Raw genomic sequence first — 18,122 nt, 5'->3', positions numbered from 1 at the left:
AAAGCGATTAATAAATCGAAAATCGAAATTTTGTCGAAGAGGTTCCAGAACTCCATTCCAGTGTGTTCCCCCAGAAAAAAACTCCGTCTTTATCTATGGAGCAGAATTTCCCAATATAGAGTCAGATGGCTGTTCCAGACTCCAGAAAGAGAAGCATAGCTCTTTAATCACCAAAACTAGGATTTTCAGTTTAAGACTGATATGGGACTGATTGTCTAAAGTGCTCTTGTTTAGTGAGGTGAAGCTTTTCACCTCCCCCATGCCTTCTAAACCAAAATGAATGTTGTAGGCAAAGGGACCCATACTGCTTCTAAGCTCCAGCTTCCTTTTCTCCTCCCAGTTCAGATTATGATTTTCTCTCTTCCCCCCCACTTTTTTTTTGCCTTCTGCTGAGTGATACCACCTCACCAGTCTCCAAATGGCAAGCTGGCAACTTGATATAGTGGCGAAAATCCAGAAGTCTCTGTTCTTGGTGCTGCAGTGAAGGTTTGGGGAGTACTTTTCCTCCCATTTTTTTCCTTCAAAAGTCAGATTTGTTTGTTTTTTACAGCTCTTCTATTAATATTAGATATTAATTTAGATAATAACATGTTATATTTTCATCTGTGGTTCATTAATTAATTATGCCAGTTTCTTCACATGAGTGGCTAATTTTCTGAATTGGTTTTCCCCAAACTGATCTCCAGGCATGCCCACTGGAATGTTAGTGTACTTGATTCCCCCCCGCCCCTTATAGCTAATAGTATTTACAGAAGATTACCTGATGAGGAAAAAAATAACCTGATTTTCAGAAGCTGAAACTGAACCAGTTCTCTTTCTGGCTAAGGACAGGTGTGATTGCTCAGCATCTGTTTCAGATTCATTGTGTGTGTGTGGGGGGGCGGTTAGTTACCAGGAAGAGCTTTTTTTTAAAAAAAAAATTTTTTATCTATCAAACAAGCTATAACTAAAAAAACACAAAATCTAAGTATTTCTTAGGTATTGAGGAGTTCTGGCAGGTGGTTTGATTCATATATTCAAAAAAAAGTATACCATGTCTCTATAAACATGTTTTTCCTATTAGAATTCTCAACTTGTATTAATTGTGAGACTATCTTATTCTGGACCATCAAGCCCCATATTTTATCATACCACTGTGCCAAAGTCGGTATATTCTTTGTATTCCATTGTTGTGCCAATATTATTTTATTAGCTAATAGGAGATGGGTAAATAAATCCTTTCTTGACTCTGGGATCTCTGGCCACAGATTTAGTAAAATAGACTCAGGTGTATTTGGAATTAGAATTCCTGTTATGTCTTTAATTTTTTTGATATTTTCCCAATATGCATACACTACTTTCCAACCCCACCAACAGTGGAGAAACGTTCCAGTTTCACCACATTTCTCAGGAAGAGCTATCTGAGGAAGTGTGCTTGCACATGAAAGCTTATACTGTGAAGAAAACTTTGTTGGTCCAGTAAGGTTCATAGTTGAGTGGGGTTTTGAATTTGGGTCACCCCAGTCCTTGTCCAGCATACCAACCGTCAGATCATGCACTAGGCTTGCCATGTGCTCCAACCCTCAGCTCCAGCTGCCTGCCAGCACTCTGGCAGCCAGCCAGGGGAGAGGGATCAGAGGTCATTTCGGGGGGGGGATCGCGGGGGATCGCAGTTCCCCCGGGTGAGGTGCGGGGGGCGGGGCACACGATGAAGCCCCGCCCCCTGCTTCTGGCTGCCCCGCTTCCAGCCCTCATTCAGCCAGGAGGAGGTAGGAGAAGAGGGAGGGTAAGTTGCTTCCTCCCCGCCTCTCCCCACCCCTGCCTGCCTGGGGCCAGGGAGGGCCTTGGCGGGGCTTCCTCGCACTCCCGCCGGCCTTGCAGGTCCACCGCCGGGCCCCTGGTGTCAGGGGGTGTGGCATATGCTAATGAGTTATGCTAATGAGTTCCCCTAGCTCTTTTTCTACGAAATGACCCCTGAGAGGGATCATAGTTGGGCAACAGCATGACAGCAATATTGGTGTGCCCCCCCCCCCCGGACTCTTCTACTAGCATGTCACTTGCTCACATTCCTTCATCTAAGTAATACTGGGAACTGTGGTCCTGTGAAGGTATTCTAATAAATAATACATAGCCTCTGATCTTGGTTTCAAAATGTTGATACTACATCTAGTTATAATATCATGTGTGATATGCTTGGCCCCAGAAAGCCTTGGTTTTATTGAGAGGGGGAAGGGGTCTTGTCCCTCTCATTCAAGGTTGGGAAGGGTTTATCTGGTTCCTCCTCCTCCTCCCTCCATTGGGTTGCCCCTTCAACTCCCTTGTCTCTCTGGGACTCAGCTTCAGGGAAAGGAGCCACACTAACAGCTTTCTCCTCGCAGCCTCTTCAAACCCACCTTCCAGATTCTGTCCTCATGCATCAGGCTAGTCTCGAGACCTCTGCTGGTGTGCACTAGTGGGTTGGGTGCCTTGCCAGTGCTTTGGCACTTGGCTCCACTGGGCCACTATTGTGCTGGGGAGGCGTGGCCCAACTGGTCAGCTGGACAGTGGAAGCCTATCTGGAGCTGTGAGTGGGCCTTTTGCTAGACTCCACAATGCACCAGAATGGTGTAGTTCTGCTGCTGCTAGACTTGCCAGCCTCCAGGTGGGGCCTTGTTATGTCTTGAGAGACATAATGGTAAAAGCATAATCTAGCATCGCTCATTATGCGGATTGTAAAACATGAAAATACTGACCAATGGTGTGCCTTCTGGAGGGAATGGTTTTGATTGGAAGTTATGTATTGATGATGATTGGTTGCAATGAACATAAGATGATTGGATACTGTAAGTATTGTGGGCGTGGCTATCTCAGCCAGAATTGTATATAAGTTGCCGTTTTGCCTATTGAAATTGTCTAGCTGGTCTAGTCCTTACAAGGCTAAGCCTTTATGCTGTTCTCACTGAAATAAAGCTGAAATCACTTGTTGAACTGTTCCTCCGAGTTAAGTGTCATACTTAACAGGCCTAGAGATCTTGTGCTTTTACAACTGACCTCTAGCTGACGAAGATCAGGTCCCCTGGAGAAAATGGCTACTTTGAAGTGTGGACTCTATGGCAATGTACCATGCTGAGCCCCCCTCTCCCCAAACCCTGCCTTCTCCTGGATCCACCCCCCAAAGACTCCAGGTATTTTCCAACCCAGACCTGGCAACCCTAGTTGCTGCTGATTGGGTCAAAAAGTTATAATTGGTGCTGGGACTGGGGCACCCCCACAGCTCCAGATGTGTTACAACACTTGGGCACAATCCAGCCAAAGTTAAGCACTTTTAAGTTCCATTTGTTCCACTGGCAGAGATTTAAGTGTGGGCTTATATCTGCTCCTGAAATGATTGATGTTTGAAGGCACTTTATTCTGTTTGGATGATCCCTTTGTACACAGAACCTATTTACACTGCATTTTTACACTATTTACACTACATTAATGGAACGCCTGACCCACATTTCTATCCCTCGCAGCCATTTAAATCCATCAGAATAAGTAACCATAAATTAATGTTACCACGGATGCAATATTTTTAATCTTTCAGCTTCACTCTTTTATATTATGCATATGTATTTCTATAGTTATGCGATGGGAATCAGTAGTACAGGAGGAGTCCCTCTACAGGATACAATCCCCACAAAGTTATTTTTATGATTTTATCTGAATCTTCCAATTAACTATGGCTCTGAGCCAGTTGGATGTTGTATAAAAAGTTCTGAATTGTCAGATTTTGCCGTATGTGTCTAATGAGAACTGGTATTCCCATGATAAGGGATTAATTTAATTAGCGTATACATCAGGGAGCTGAATTGCTTGTTCGCAAGCGAGCCAACCTCTCTGCTCATTTCGGGGAAACTGTTTTAATTTTACGAAGAAATACTGTGATGGTCTCCTTTTCCTCTTAATTCATGGCAAGTGTCACAAGGTGCTGCTGTGTGTACTGATGCGGTTCCGAGTTTCAATCTGGAGGCGCCCCAAATAGCTGTCAGCATCCTTAGCCCCTGTGTTTTTAATTACCCAACACCACGAAAAGGCAAAGCTTAGCAAACCGCCAGCATTTCCAGGGGACTGATTGAATTCACAAATCTTGTAATCTTTTTATGTTCATTTAGAGAATACTACAAAAAAAAATGGCAATCAGAACTTGGCCAGCAAATTAAGCTCTTACTCAAAGATTAGTTCACATCATCTGCACTCCATTATATGTTCTCTCTAGCCAGGGAATATAATGCAAGCAGTATCTTCAAGGGGGAAGAGCTTTGGCTTTTGCCAAGTGTTTGCAATTTGCTGGCTCTCGCAGTGGTGATATCGGGAGCCACACGGCTATGGGCACAGTGATTCCAAGCTCGCTGCAGTATATGGAATTAGCCATATGGAGCACATCTATTGCATTTGGGTGTTAAAAGATTATTGATGACAAGTTTGTAAAGCAGTCAAGGGACAGCGTTACCATGTGTTGGCAATAGTGTGCTAGGACCGGTTTCTGTGCAAGGTATAGTGATCACACAACAAGCTAAGCACGAATTCTACCAGCATTTTCCCAGTGACCAGGGCTATTTTTGGGCAGGGACGCACAGGAACGGTTCCGGCCGGCTCCTGAGTTGGCCACACCCAGCAGGAACTCATTAGCATAATAGGCCACACCCAACAGCAGAAACTCATTAGAATTGGCTATATTAGGGGTGTGTGGCCTAACATGCGAAGGAGTTCCTGCTACAAAAAACCCTCTGGGTTTTGACAACAAGGTAAACAGAATACGAAGCAAAAGGTGGGTGTGGCTGGATGACCACACTTCTGGTAACACAGGGGTGTGGCCTAATATGCTAATGTGCTGTGCTGTCAAGGGTGTGGCATAATATACTAATGAGTGTCTGTTGTTGGGTGTGGCCTGTTATGCTAATGAGTTCCTGCTGGGCTTTTCCCACCAAAAAAGCCCTGCCAGTGACAGTTCTACACCCAGTGGGCATTCTCTGGTGGATGCTACATTCTCAGGGGTCTTTTCCCTGTGGTCGCCATGTACCAGTATGGTTGCTCTGCAACCTTCCTTCTTTTTCCTTTTTCCAAAGGATTTATACCACTTTTCTACAAAAAGAAGATACAGTGGTGAGCAGTACAGTAAAGGTACCCCCAATATAAAATTAGTGCTTAAAGCTGCTGAAACGTCATAACCAGTGGGCCCATGTCCACTCTCAAATACCAGTAACTGACTCCAGCAAAAATTTAAGCAATAAAGTATTTACTGCCAGTTCAGGAAACTGATTTGTTTGGACCTTGGCTTTTGTTGGCATTACTTCTGCTGGTACCCGCCACCCCCAAAGTTCCCACCCTCAGCGGTTATGAAACTGTATACTACTTAGTGAGGGCATCAAGAAAGAAGAATTCATATAATTATTTATCATCATTCAAGAATCCATGTACTCATGAGAATGAAAAAATGTTGTGAAGGGAGAGAAATCTGGACTGTCGTAAGGGTTGCTGGAATCCAGACCCATTTAGAAACTCACATGTACTGAGAGTTAGAACTATGTCTTAGTTGTCTATCCATGGCATTAAATTTGGGCAGGTTCTTCATGGAGGAACTCCCCTGGAGTTCTGTGTGAAGACTGAGGGGCCTAAGTGAACTATGACTTTGGCAAAACAAAGAAACAAAAAAAAAAATCCACCATTCAATAGTCAGGAAATCAGAATGAATGTTTTACTTACTGGAAATTCAACATGAATGATAAAAAACAAAAAACAGATGAGCCTTTCAAAAGTCCTTCATGTTCCATCCTGGCAGCTAGAGAAAACCAGAGTCAACAGATTAATTTATTAATTTACTTCTTAAAACATATATACCCTTACTTTCCCTGTGATTTAAGACAGCTTAAAATAATAGTTAAAAACAATTCCAATTAAAACCCGAATAAAATAACAGATCCCAAATTTCTCTGTCCATCCCCCTTAAAGGATGCCTACCATTCAACTCCCCTCCCCAAACCCTTGGCAAACTAGGGTTGCCAGTCCCCAGATGGGAGTGGGGGGTCCCTTGATTTTGTGGGCTCCTGCCTACCACCGGCCAGCTGGCCAGCAGGGGGAAGTCCCACCCCCATGCAACATCCCTGATGTAATGATGTCATGCGGAAGTGATGTCACCATGTCGGAGGTGTCACATAGCGTTGCCACGCAGCAAGGGTGTAGACTTTCCAATTTCCCGGGGGGGGCTGGGGCTGGGCCAGAGGCATTGCTGTGCTAGGAGCAAGGGTGGCTCCCGGGGGAGGCTGAGCACTTTCCTGAAAATTTCGGCGGGGGCTGAAGCCCCGCCGCCCCCACGAAGATTACGCCTATGCCACGCAGTATCCCTGGCGTGTTAATGTCACTTCTGCATGACGTTATCACATCAGGGATGTCATGTGCAGTGACATCACCCTGCCCCCCCCCACTCCTGGAAATCTCCCTCCCACCCCAGGACTTGGCAACCCAATGGCAAACAGGTAAGCATCGCAGCACTTCCTGAAGTTCTTCAAGGAGGGGGGCACTCCTCACCTGTTCAGGGAGCCCATTCCACAATGCAGGAGCCAAAATGGAAAAGGCGTGAGCTCTGGTTGATGCCAGATGGGGCCACCATAAGTGGTGGGATAGTCAACAGATGGCTGCCTAAATACCACAGCTGGAGCACAGGAACATATGGAAGGAGATATGGAGCCATACTGCAGTATGGAATCAGCAGGGTCATCCTGTCCATTGGGGTATGGGCCATGTCCCCAATCTGCAGCACTAGTGAATGTGCCAGCAACAGGGCAAATATGGGTGATTGGTCTGGAGAAACTTTGGGAGGGGGTTACCATAGAGTTTTGGTAAATCACAGAGCATCACATTAGTGATGGAACATCACTGCCATCTATAACAGTCATGCTGTCAGTGCTACAGCAGTACCCCTGTGTTTCTGCCCCCTTCCTCTCCCACTGGTTGTCAGCCAATGTCTGGCAACCCTAGACAGGCAGTGCCAGCATGCACAGCTGGCTATTGAGGGTAACACTGCATGCATGCTGACAGTGTAGCTGTCCATCCGTCCTCTGGATGGTACCATTAAGAACAGAGCTAGAGCATCTACCCTCCAATCCTGTACATGTGTGAATTCCCACTAAGGATTCTGTTTTACTCCTGGTGGGGGCCAATTTCTTGAGTGGGAAACTGGACAATCCCATTAGTAGTCGAATACCCCCATTGTCAGGAGAACCCAAGCCCCAGTGGGCAGTTGGGAACCCTGTTGGGGGTGCTTCCTTTCTAGTGGCCAGCCCAGCCCTGGTGAGGGCACACAAAATTCTGTGCAGCTATTTAATTTGCATTTGTCCATCCTGTGCCCCTTATTGTCTTCATACCCAAGGATAGTGATGGGGTCCCCCTATGCAAAATTTCCTTGGTGCCAGCCAGACCACACAATACTATGCTAAGGGGGCCCTTGATTCTGCTCAGTCTGCCTGCAGATACCATTGCATCATTTAGTTCTCACAAATGTAAATTTGAATGACTCCTTCCTGCAGATATGTAGTACGTGCTACACAAAACCATTGCTTCTGGCAGTAGTGGGAGTCTAAGAGAGCCATATAGCCAGAGTATATAGAGAAGCACATAATCTGAACATTGAATGTGCTGACTGCTTTTTCAGATGTACCTTCTTCTTTCAAAGATAGTTATAGTACGTCTGTTTGTAGCCGGTAGGGTTGCCAGACCTCCCCTGGTGGAGGCAGGAGTCCCCCACTGGCAGGCCCCACCCCTCCGCTGCTGATCAGCTGGCCAGCAAGGGTGAACTTACCCAGAGAAAGAGAGAGATCCATCCAACATGCAGTGATGTGTCTACATCATTGCCCACATGACCTGGAAGTGACATCATCACATCCAGGACATTGGGGCAATCCTCTAGTATTTGGGCTAAGCCTCTAAGGTAGAAGCCAAATTTACCATTGTGTTTTTGCCCAAATACCGAAGTGTCCTGGACATGACGATGTCCCTTCCGGGTCATGTGGGGAGTGATGTACCTTGAGCTTGTTTGGAGGTTCTAGCAGGGGAGTGCCGCTATTGTATACCCTTGACAGAAGAACGGTACACTCCTATCTGGGATGGTTGTTTTCTTCCACCGAGCGCGCAGCTTCGGGAGGGACACACATGGAGTGGTGAGGGCGGTAGGGGACACCCGCCTAGCCAGCCAGATCAGCCAAATCAACCCTGGCGATCGATGGGGTGGCAGTTGTCGCAGCCAGATCAGCCTCACATCCATGTGGGCAGTGATGTAGACACATTGCTGTACATCAGATGGGCCTCCCTACTGCTCTCAGTAAATCCCCCATCCCCAGCTGGGACCTGGTGTTAAGCAACCCTAGCAGCAGGTACTAACTGTTCACAGTGCTAATTTGCTGGAATTTATTAGATGATGCCTCCTTCCTTCCTTCCTGGAGCAGTTTTGCAACATTTTCAATGTTGGTGATGGTATATTCCGACTAAATAAATGTATACAAGTTGATTTAAAAAGCTGAAAAGGACAAGCTGCCCACCTGAAGTATATCGGGAAGAACAAGCCTGAAGACTGAACCAGCAATAGAATTAGTGGTACATAGTCTGTCCCTGTTTTTTACCATGAAGTTAGACTCACACAGAAGGACAAAAAAAAAGATGTGTCAGGATCCTCTTCTAAAATGTTTATTGTTAGGGTGTTTAGCTTCAGAAAATGTTGATTTGATCTCCGGTATAGTGGATTTACCAGACACAGCATAATATTTAAAACTATACCCTAAACCTCAGAGACTTGGGCATATGAAATAATACAGTAGGAATTTTCTCCGTTTGCATTGCACAACAAAACTTTTATGCATGGAAATAAACATGAAAATTGTTCCTAAAAATACTGCTACAGAACAGACAGTATTCCACTTGATATTAGGAGGCTTATTCCTGCCGTCCCCCCCCCCCCAATCCACCCCAGGCTCTCTGGCCATATGTACTAAAAACAGTTCACACAATTGAGTCTTGGAAAGAACGGGAATTCTTAATTACCGAATTGAATGAGTTTTTAATTTTATTATCATCCTGCCCAATAAATATCAAGGGGCTCTTCCCTTCAGGAAATGTCAGCCAAGCATAACCCAGTGAAAAATGAACACTGTGTTTGCTTTGGCTTAATGAATGGGCCAGAGCTTCCAAAAAGAGGGTAGAACAAAACAGACACAGGCAAACAACCTGGCCTTGGAAAATGGGCATCATTTGAAGCCAATGTGCTTGCGATCCAAGCCAGATCTGCCCGTTGGTAGAGCCTTGCTAATTCCAATGGCTTTCCCCTACCCTTTCTCCAAACCCAGAGTAGCAACAATAGTATACATCCCTGAGGGGACGAAACTAAGGATTGATAGCTTCTAGAGCCTCAGGCCAATATCATCTTTCATCACCATCATAACATTTGCATTTTTAAAAATAACATACATGTTAGCATTTGGCTATCTCTGGCCTCATTTGCAGCATCACTTTAGCGCCATACGAATGGCAGATACCTGTCACAAGTCTATTTTCCACATAAGCTTTGTTGCAAAATTTTTGGGACTGAAGTATTACAAACATTGCTTGAAGGGATGCTGGCCTTCTCTACTCATTCTGTGACCTGACCCAGTGGACTTGCTGCGCAATCCTAAGCAAAGTTACAGTTCACTGAGATGTGGGTAACTCTACTTAGGATTGTCCTGTGGAGAGCTTGCGCTGTCCTAAAATGTCACAGTCAGCAAAAATAGACATTGTCTAAAGCAGAGGCTGGTTCTAGCAGATCTGGCTCTATGAATGGATCCAGTCTCCAGTGATTATTCTTTCTGCTGCTTGGCTATGCCTTGTATATATCCCAAAAGAAGGAACAAAAGGACTGTTCCAAATGTAATAACTGAGACAACAGAACTGACTGAACAGAATTGCCAAACAATTGTGATGGTTCAAATTATGAGCATATATATATGTATGTATGTATGTATAAGGCAGACAACAGAGACGTTCCCCCCCCCCCAAAGTGATGAAACTGGTTTGGAAGAGGGAATTGCACACATCCCACTTTTGGCATAGGGTTGCCAGCAATGCTCCCTCTAAGCTGTGGAGTCTTGTGAGCAAAAATTCTACTTTGTGAGCTGCTGGCATTAAAGTTGTGAGTGAGCAATTTGGCTACTGCATAAATTAGTTTGCTCTGGAGCCATCCTTCCTGAGTGGAGACAAAAATGCTAGCTCACACTAACTCAGCTTAGATGGAACACTGGTTGCCAACCCCCAGGTGGCGCCCGGAGATCTCCTTCTATTACAATTGATCCCCAGACAAACAAGATCAGTTCCTGTGGAGAATATGGCTGCTTAGGAGGGGGGGGGGACTCTGTGGCATTATACCCAACTGAGACCCGTCCCCAAACCCCTCCTTTACCAGGCTCCACCCCCAAAATCTCCAAGTATTTCATAACCTAGAGTTGGGACCCTATTTTGAATCTTGGGCTGCGATTGCACACACTAACTAATCCACTCTCAATCCACTTCCAATGCACTTTCAAATTGGATTTTGCCAGTTCACAACAGCAAAATCCAGTTGGAGAGTGCATTGAAAGTGGATTGAAAGTGGATTATTTAGTGTGTGTGATTGCAGTCTTGTAAACTAGTTTTCCCAGGATCATGTAGTGTTTTGAAATAAATTTGAGACCTCATCAGAAGGTACTCAGTCAGGGCCCTTCTAGTAGCTAGCTCCATGGACTGATCCATCCCACCAAATGTATACAAGATGGACCCAGGAGTGATGTGGGACAACTGATATCTGAGTGAAAGTGGCCAATTCCCTTTTTTTTTTGGATGATAAAAAGGCAGAGTGGGGAGAAAGTGAAGGAAGAGCATTCGGAGAGCTCCAGGGAACATACAAGATGCAAGAATGGCCTGCGAAAAACCTCAAATGGGAGCTGGGAAGGAAATCTACCTTTAGCCTCCCAGTCCTAGCTTTGAGCCAGTGATGAGCCAGTATACCCTCTGCCTTCATTATATTTGTTCAGTTTAGGGAATTTCTATATAAAATCAGGAAAGGCAGTATGCAAGCTGAAAAGAAACGGGGGGGGGGGAAATCCAACACAATCAGTCAAATCCCTGGTAAATAAAAATGTTTTAATCCGGGGAATGTGAAATTAAGGAGATTGGATGCTGAGGGGAGAGCATTCCACAACCAAGGAGCCACTGCAGAAGGGGGCATCTCCCTGGTAGGCACCCCAAAGTTGAAGGCACACGGAAAAGGGCCTCAGAAGATGACCTAAGCTTTCTCAAAGGCACAGAAATGCCAGGATCACATCCATGAGGGCCAGAAATGCCCAGAATCACATTTTGTTTGGCTATAAAGGGGCATTGAAACCGAGGGATTATGTGAGCGCAGTAAGGGAAGTGAAACTGCTTAAAAATACTTGATGCTCTTATAAATCTTTGTCTACCTCCTGCCCTAGTCAGGATGTTCTATTCTTTTCCAAATATATCCTGCCAGGCCTGCAACTTTAAGTAGAGGAATGCTGCTTCTAACCTAGTTCATCATCTGTCTTTGGATGGTGTGGGCTTCCTCTTCCAGTTGTCACTCCACCCCGCTATTGTCTCCTGTTCAGCTGACTCACACCAAAATGCAGTTTCAGCAATGTATCAACCTAAAGAGACAAAAATATGATTGTTCTGTTAAGTCATGAGCCTTTCAATTATGAATTGTCAGCCAGAGAAAGCCAATCTATAGCTGTTGGCTAATCTGGTCTCTACGTACAATAGTCTTGTCATTCAATAAAAATAAAGGCTGTATAACTGTGAAAAAAAATCAGAACACTGCAATAACATTAGCTAATAGATTGGCAGAAATAGATTGGCAAGGCTGTTAACGGAGGCTAGCTGCCTGGATCATTTTATGCCCATTCTTATGCCAACTTTATTGGCTGCCAATCTGTTTCCAGAGCCAATGCAAAGTACTGGGACTGGGTTTAACCTTTTAAGACCTAAATGGCCTGGCTTTGGGATACTTAAAGGACCACTGATCCCATATAAACTCGCCTGACATTTAAATAGAGACCATTTTTTTCTGCCTGCCTATAACAGTGCAGAGGTCCAGTGAGCAGTCACAAGACAGGGCCTTCTCAATGGTGGCACCAAGACTGTGTAACTCCCTCCCCCTAGGAGAGTTATTTTACACATTGACTGATGGCATTTTCTTACCAGATTTTGCTCTGGGGACCTCCGCTTGTTTTGATAGTTACCATGACTTCTGCTGCTGTTTTGCCTTTCATTTATCTGCTGGATTTCTGCAAATACTTATATTAATTTTATTTAAATAACCATTATATATTCATTTTAGGCAGTTTTGTGGACTACTTCACTCAAAAGGTATGATACAAACATTTGCATTTATACATAAATATAGTCTTTTAGAGACCAAATATAGTCTTTTAGAGCATGATTAACTCAATGCTGTTTACCAGCATACATTGCAACACACTTACAAACACAGGGCACCATGCAAAAATAATACTTTAGGCTACTGCTAAGAGGTCAGAATCATGGAAATAACACAAAAGCTGCTTCCACATAGTGATGATTCTCTGTGTGGGCACTCTTTGCCAGTGAAAATGCACAGGCATTCACAGCAGCAATACAGCATCCAGTTTTCCCTGCATTTTCCTTTCCTCAAGCCCCCCCCTCCTTTCTCCTACCAGAGAGCTTTTCTAAAGCTGTGTTAAAACTGGGAATTCCTAGATCACTATAGCATTATAACACAGTGGTGATCTATTGCCACACTCTACTACTGCCTCTGAATTTTCAGCTTTCATTTTAAACACTAAGTTTCTTGACCTTTTCCTTGTGAAAAAAGCCTAGAGACTTGCTTTTTTAGAAAAAAAGAAACTGGAAATTCAGAGGAACTAGTAGATTTTGGCAGTAGATCATTGTGATGTTATAGCGCTCTAGGCTGCTGTCACACACACTAAACAATCCGCTTTCAATCCACTTTCAAATTGGATTTTGTGAACTGGCAAAATCCAGTTGGAAAGTGTATTGAAAGTGGATTGAAAGTGGATTATTCAGTGTGTGTGACCGCAGCCCTAGTGATCGAGCAATTGCCAGGGCTTTTCTTTTTTCTTTTAAAGCCTAGAAATAGCCCTCCAGCAGCATGGTGGAAAAAATGGCAGTTGTGGCTGGCTGAGGGAAGAAAAATGGTGCTAGTATGGGCAGCATGTAGGATAATGTGCATCTTCCTGTCCAGACCAACTGCATTTTCCCTAAAAAGGCTGGAGAAAAGTGGTTTTGGGAAAGAGCATACTGGGGATATGGGAAAGCACAATTTGACTACAACACCAGAAAAAGTACTGCAGTTTCATAGCTTAAATGAACATAAATCTCAGTATGGAAACAGCCAAAATCTATCTGCCAGAATTAGTTCTGGAGTGATGGGCTATAGTATTAGAAAGATGGATACAGGGATGAAGGAAATGAACTAGATGCTCAGCACAGGTATTATTTCCTGTGCCATACACAGAAGATGATGTGCCAATATTGGTCCCACATTTCCCATTTAGTCCCTACAAATGCAAATGCTGGCTTAGAGCATCAATTCCTACTCTTCTGTACATGAATAATATTCTACACAATGAGACAAGTAAGAATAAAAATCTCATTTTTTGACCTTTCATTTTTGGAAAATCTGGGGTTCATTAAAACAAGCTGTTTCCATTCCACTTAATTGATTGTTTAGGTGTCCCTAATAGGCCAGGTTGCCAACTGATGGTTACACGATCCTTTCCACAAAACGCTCATGTGCTGTTTTTCATCACTGCAAGTCTTTAACAATAACAACTGCACTTTGGCAGAGTGGAGAGATTCTTGATGGCACCAGGGTGCTTAGCACATTCAGCTGAAATGTCAGTAACTTCATGTGGTGTTGAAATCACACGTTGGCAGCTTGATCCAGTGGACCGGCTTCAGCCCTAGTGATGTCACCACTGCAGCTCGAGCATGATGCTCTGCTGGGGAACAGGATGGTCTCATAGTTTTAGCTATTTCAGACTGTGGTTTGTCTCCTTGGGTTCTATGGTCCCCAAAGGATGTCAAACAAGGGGAGAGGCATAGGCCTTGACTCCCACTGCTGCCCGACTGGTGCAATGGCCTGTATGCAGCAGCTTTAGGGTGGGGAAGGAGTTGCATCCAGGCTGGATCCCAGTGCTGGTATAGTGCTTTGTGCTTCCTGTGGGTTACATATGAACTTATGTGTTGGTTCCGCAATAGCTCTACCCCTCCTCATACGATTGGATTGTAAGGTAAAGTAGCTTCAAAATAACTTTACTGAGAGAGTCAGTGTAGTGTAATACTTAGAGCATCAGGCTTCATCCAGGTTCAAATCCCTGTTTGGTTATTCAAGGTTAATTCATTCCTAGGGTTGTGGGAGCTGGCAAAGTGTGGTGAGGAGAGGGGAGAAGGAAGAAGGTGAAATCTCCTGCCTGCTGATGGAAGAGGAAGACACGAGCAATTTGCTCTCTTCTTTCTTCCCACTACATCCTCCCAACCCATGCAGCTAGTACTCTATGTTGATCCCACACCCTCAGAGGTCATTTCGGGGGGGGGGAACGTGGGGGAACGCAGTTCCCCTGGGTGAGGTACCGGGGGCGGGGCACATGACGAAGCCCCGCCCCTTGCTTCCAGCCGCCCCGCTTCCAGCCCTCATTCAGCCAGGAGGAGGCAGGAGAAGAGGGAGGGTAAGTTGCTTCCTCCCTGCCTCTCTCCACCCCTGCCTGCCTGGGGCCATGGAGGGCCTTCGCGGGGCTTCCTTGCACTCCCGCTGGCCTTGCAGGTCCACTGCCGGGCCCCCACCCCTCATTTCCGGTGATGTCAGGGGGTGTGGCCTTATGACACACTTCCGGTGATGTCAGGGTGTGTGGCATATGCTAATGAGTTATGCTAATGAGTTCCCCTAGCTCTTTTTCTATGAAATGACCCCTGCACACCCTTGGGAATAAACTTTCCAAGAATCAGAAAGGACTGCTGGGAGAGAGGAAGGTAAGGATTGTGGGTTCTAATCAATGCTCCCTCTACGCTGTGGAGTCCTGTGAGCAAAAATTCTACTTTGTGAGCTACTGGCATTAAAGGGGTGAGCAGGTGATTTGACTACTGCATAAATTAGTTTGCTCTCGAGCCATCCTTCCTGAGCTAAGATAAAAATGTGTGAGCCAGAGGCTAAAAACCTATGAGGTAGCTCACACTAACTCAGCTTAGAGGGGAACACTGGTTCTAACCCAATTTATGCTTCACTAAACTTCTTGGATGAAAGACAGGATAACAATAGAACATATATTTAACATGTATTTTACACAGAGTTTATATTGAAATATATGTCTTATCCATTGCATTATTTAAAATTAAAAATATAGCATCTTAGGACACTAGTCCTCAGGAACAGTTGGATTCAAGTCCAGTAGGGTGTATGTTTTTTGAGAGTCAAGTCTCCCCACATCAGGCATGAGTAGGAATGGAGATCTGAGTCTTTTTATCCCAGTTGGAAGGTGGGAGGAGAGTTATACAGAATGCTTCTAAAGGATGTGAAGGAACAATGCATATTGCAGTCAGCTTGATTAGAGCAGAGGGGAAATGCTAGGGGGCATAAAATTAGTATCTGCAGTGAGATAATAATCCTATGTCCCTATTCAGCCCTGGGGACTCCATCATTCTTAACTTGTGATTGAACTTGAGTTCAGCGATCTCATGTTGTAATATCCCCTTGAAGCTTCTCTGTTTGAGGACTAGCACTCTACTGTCAGTGATGGAATGACCTGGAAGTTTAAAAAGTTCTCGTACTGGTTTATGATTGTTGCAGTTTTTAAAGTCAGATCTATGTGCATTTATCCTTTTGCATAGGGACTGCCCTGTTGTCCAAAGTAGAGAGTGGAAGGGCATTGCTGACATTTGATGGCATATATAATGTTGGAAGATGAACAAGTGAATGAATTGCTTCACTGGAGTAGACTATGTACTTGATACTTTTCTTCCTGGTAAGAGAGAGAAAATGTTCAGTTTAGCTGTACAAGAAAAGAAGGTAAGCATGCACACTTGCAATTTTCAGAAAACCTGTTTTTGATTCATGAATTAGACCTCTGAAAAGGGAAATCCTGAGCAATGTGAACAGGTTTTAATTGCTTTTTTAAAAAGCAGCTGTTGGGTGCCACGCAGAGTTCTGGAATTTTAGCAACTGTCTTGGGAAAAGAGATTAGTGAGGAACAGGTGAAGTAGTCAAACCAGCTTGATTGATGGCTATCTTAAATAAAGTTGTACTTTTATAAAAGAAGAAGGACTCACAGTTTGGTTCGACAGATAAGGAATTTACTGCACTTGGAAAAATGTTTATTACCATTTGGCTTTTTATGAGTGGGATTGATTAGGAATGTCCAGCACAAGAGGTAGGCTGGGAGATCTCAAAACAAAATATGGTTCCATGACTTTAATGAGCAAAGGGTTCTTTTATTTTTATGCTTATTTAGCCTGATCAGTGAATACAAGTTAGTCAACCTTCCTGCAATTCCTGCAGAAACACACCCAGTCCCAGAATTCAGGGCAAACAAAACAGGATGAAAATGGAGGACAAGTCCATCAATTGGCTATTTGCTATGAGGTTGCACATTTTGAACGTGTATACCTGATGAACAACAGAGGATGGCCATCATCTTTACACCCTGCTTGTGAGCTTCCACAGACATCTGGCTAGCTGCTGTTGGAAACAGAATGCTGGACTAAGAAAACCTTGGTCTGATCAAGCATATGCTCTTAAGCTTTTTTTGGAAAAGGTCACAATAATAAAGTTGTGAATGCACTAGATGCCAACATAAGGATTAACTGTTCTTATAGTGTAGATGCCTAACTTGTGAAGATGAGAAAGTGAGAAGTTACAACTGAGATTGACTAGTCTGACCTAAAGATGGGAAGTCCTGGAAAAAAGGGGGGGGCACATTTCCCTTGGGTTTGTTTTTTTTGTGAAGGGGAAGACTTTAGCCCCACTTTTCCAACAACAAAGGGGAAATTTGGTGGAACACTTAAAAAAAAAAAAATCTCCCAAGAAATAATTTTGCCATTGAAAGGAATGAAATGGTTTTGAAGAGGTTTTACTAACTCAAAAGCCAACAATGCTTCTCTCTTTTGAGGGGTTTTTTTTGGTAACCCCCCCTTTAAAAATGTTTGCATTTTCCTGCAGATCTGGGTCCCCCCCCCCCCCGGTTTGCAGGAAACACTCCCATTTCACTACACGACCATGTTCCGTGGATTTGATCTGCATTTTTGGCCATGTTCAGAATTATATATATGGAAAATTCCTGTGTGTACTGTAGACTTTTACATTATTTTTCAAGGCAATTGTAACTAATTTTGTCCACATTTAGTTGAATATAATGTGTACATTATATAATGTGTACAATAATACATTACACTATGGAAGAGTTGTATTGTTGTAAAGTAGGATTGCTAGCATGAGGCTGGCAACTGATAGGGGCAGCATTGCAAACAAAGTCAGCGTATCACTGGTGAGACTAACATTCAGCCAAAACTCTGTCATTTATCACTTTTTGTAAAAAAAATAAAAGGCACTGGTAACTCATATATAAGGTTGCACAGATTTCTAGTAATTTCTCCCTCAGAACTTGGGAAAAGACCCCCCCCCAAAAAATGAAGGTACTTAGTACTGGTGGTGAGTACCACTACAAAAAGCCCTGAATTTAACCATAGAGCTTTGATCAAGTGCTACAGTATTACCGGAGATGTACTGATGTCACTTCCTGTTCTTCTGGAAGCTATATCAGTGAATCAATCTGCTGACAGTCCCCCCCCCCATTTCAGCCCCCATTTTTCTCCTACCTCCCAGCTGAGTGACGATGGGAAGAGTCTGCTGGGGATTGGATTTCCCCCACCCTCACAGGAAAAATGGCAATCCTATTGTTAAATTTAACTCAGTGTCCAAATATACTGTCCTATCATTTCTGCTTCAGACTGTTTCTGCCCAAATAATATACTTTCTTTTGTTTACTACAAAATTTGTATTTTCTATTTAGAATAGAGCTCTTTGCCTCTGTAACAAAAAGAGGTTTGTGGTGGCTGCA

This window comes from Gekko japonicus, unplaced genomic scaffold (genome assembly GCF_001447785.1).
Source record: "Gekko japonicus isolate JY-2015 unplaced genomic scaffold, Gekko_japonicus_V1.1 scaffold12, whole genome shotgun sequence".
Taxonomy (NCBI): domain Eukaryota; kingdom Metazoa; phylum Chordata; class Lepidosauria; order Squamata; family Gekkonidae; genus Gekko; species Gekko japonicus.
Note: the sequence above shows the minus strand (reverse complement) of the source record.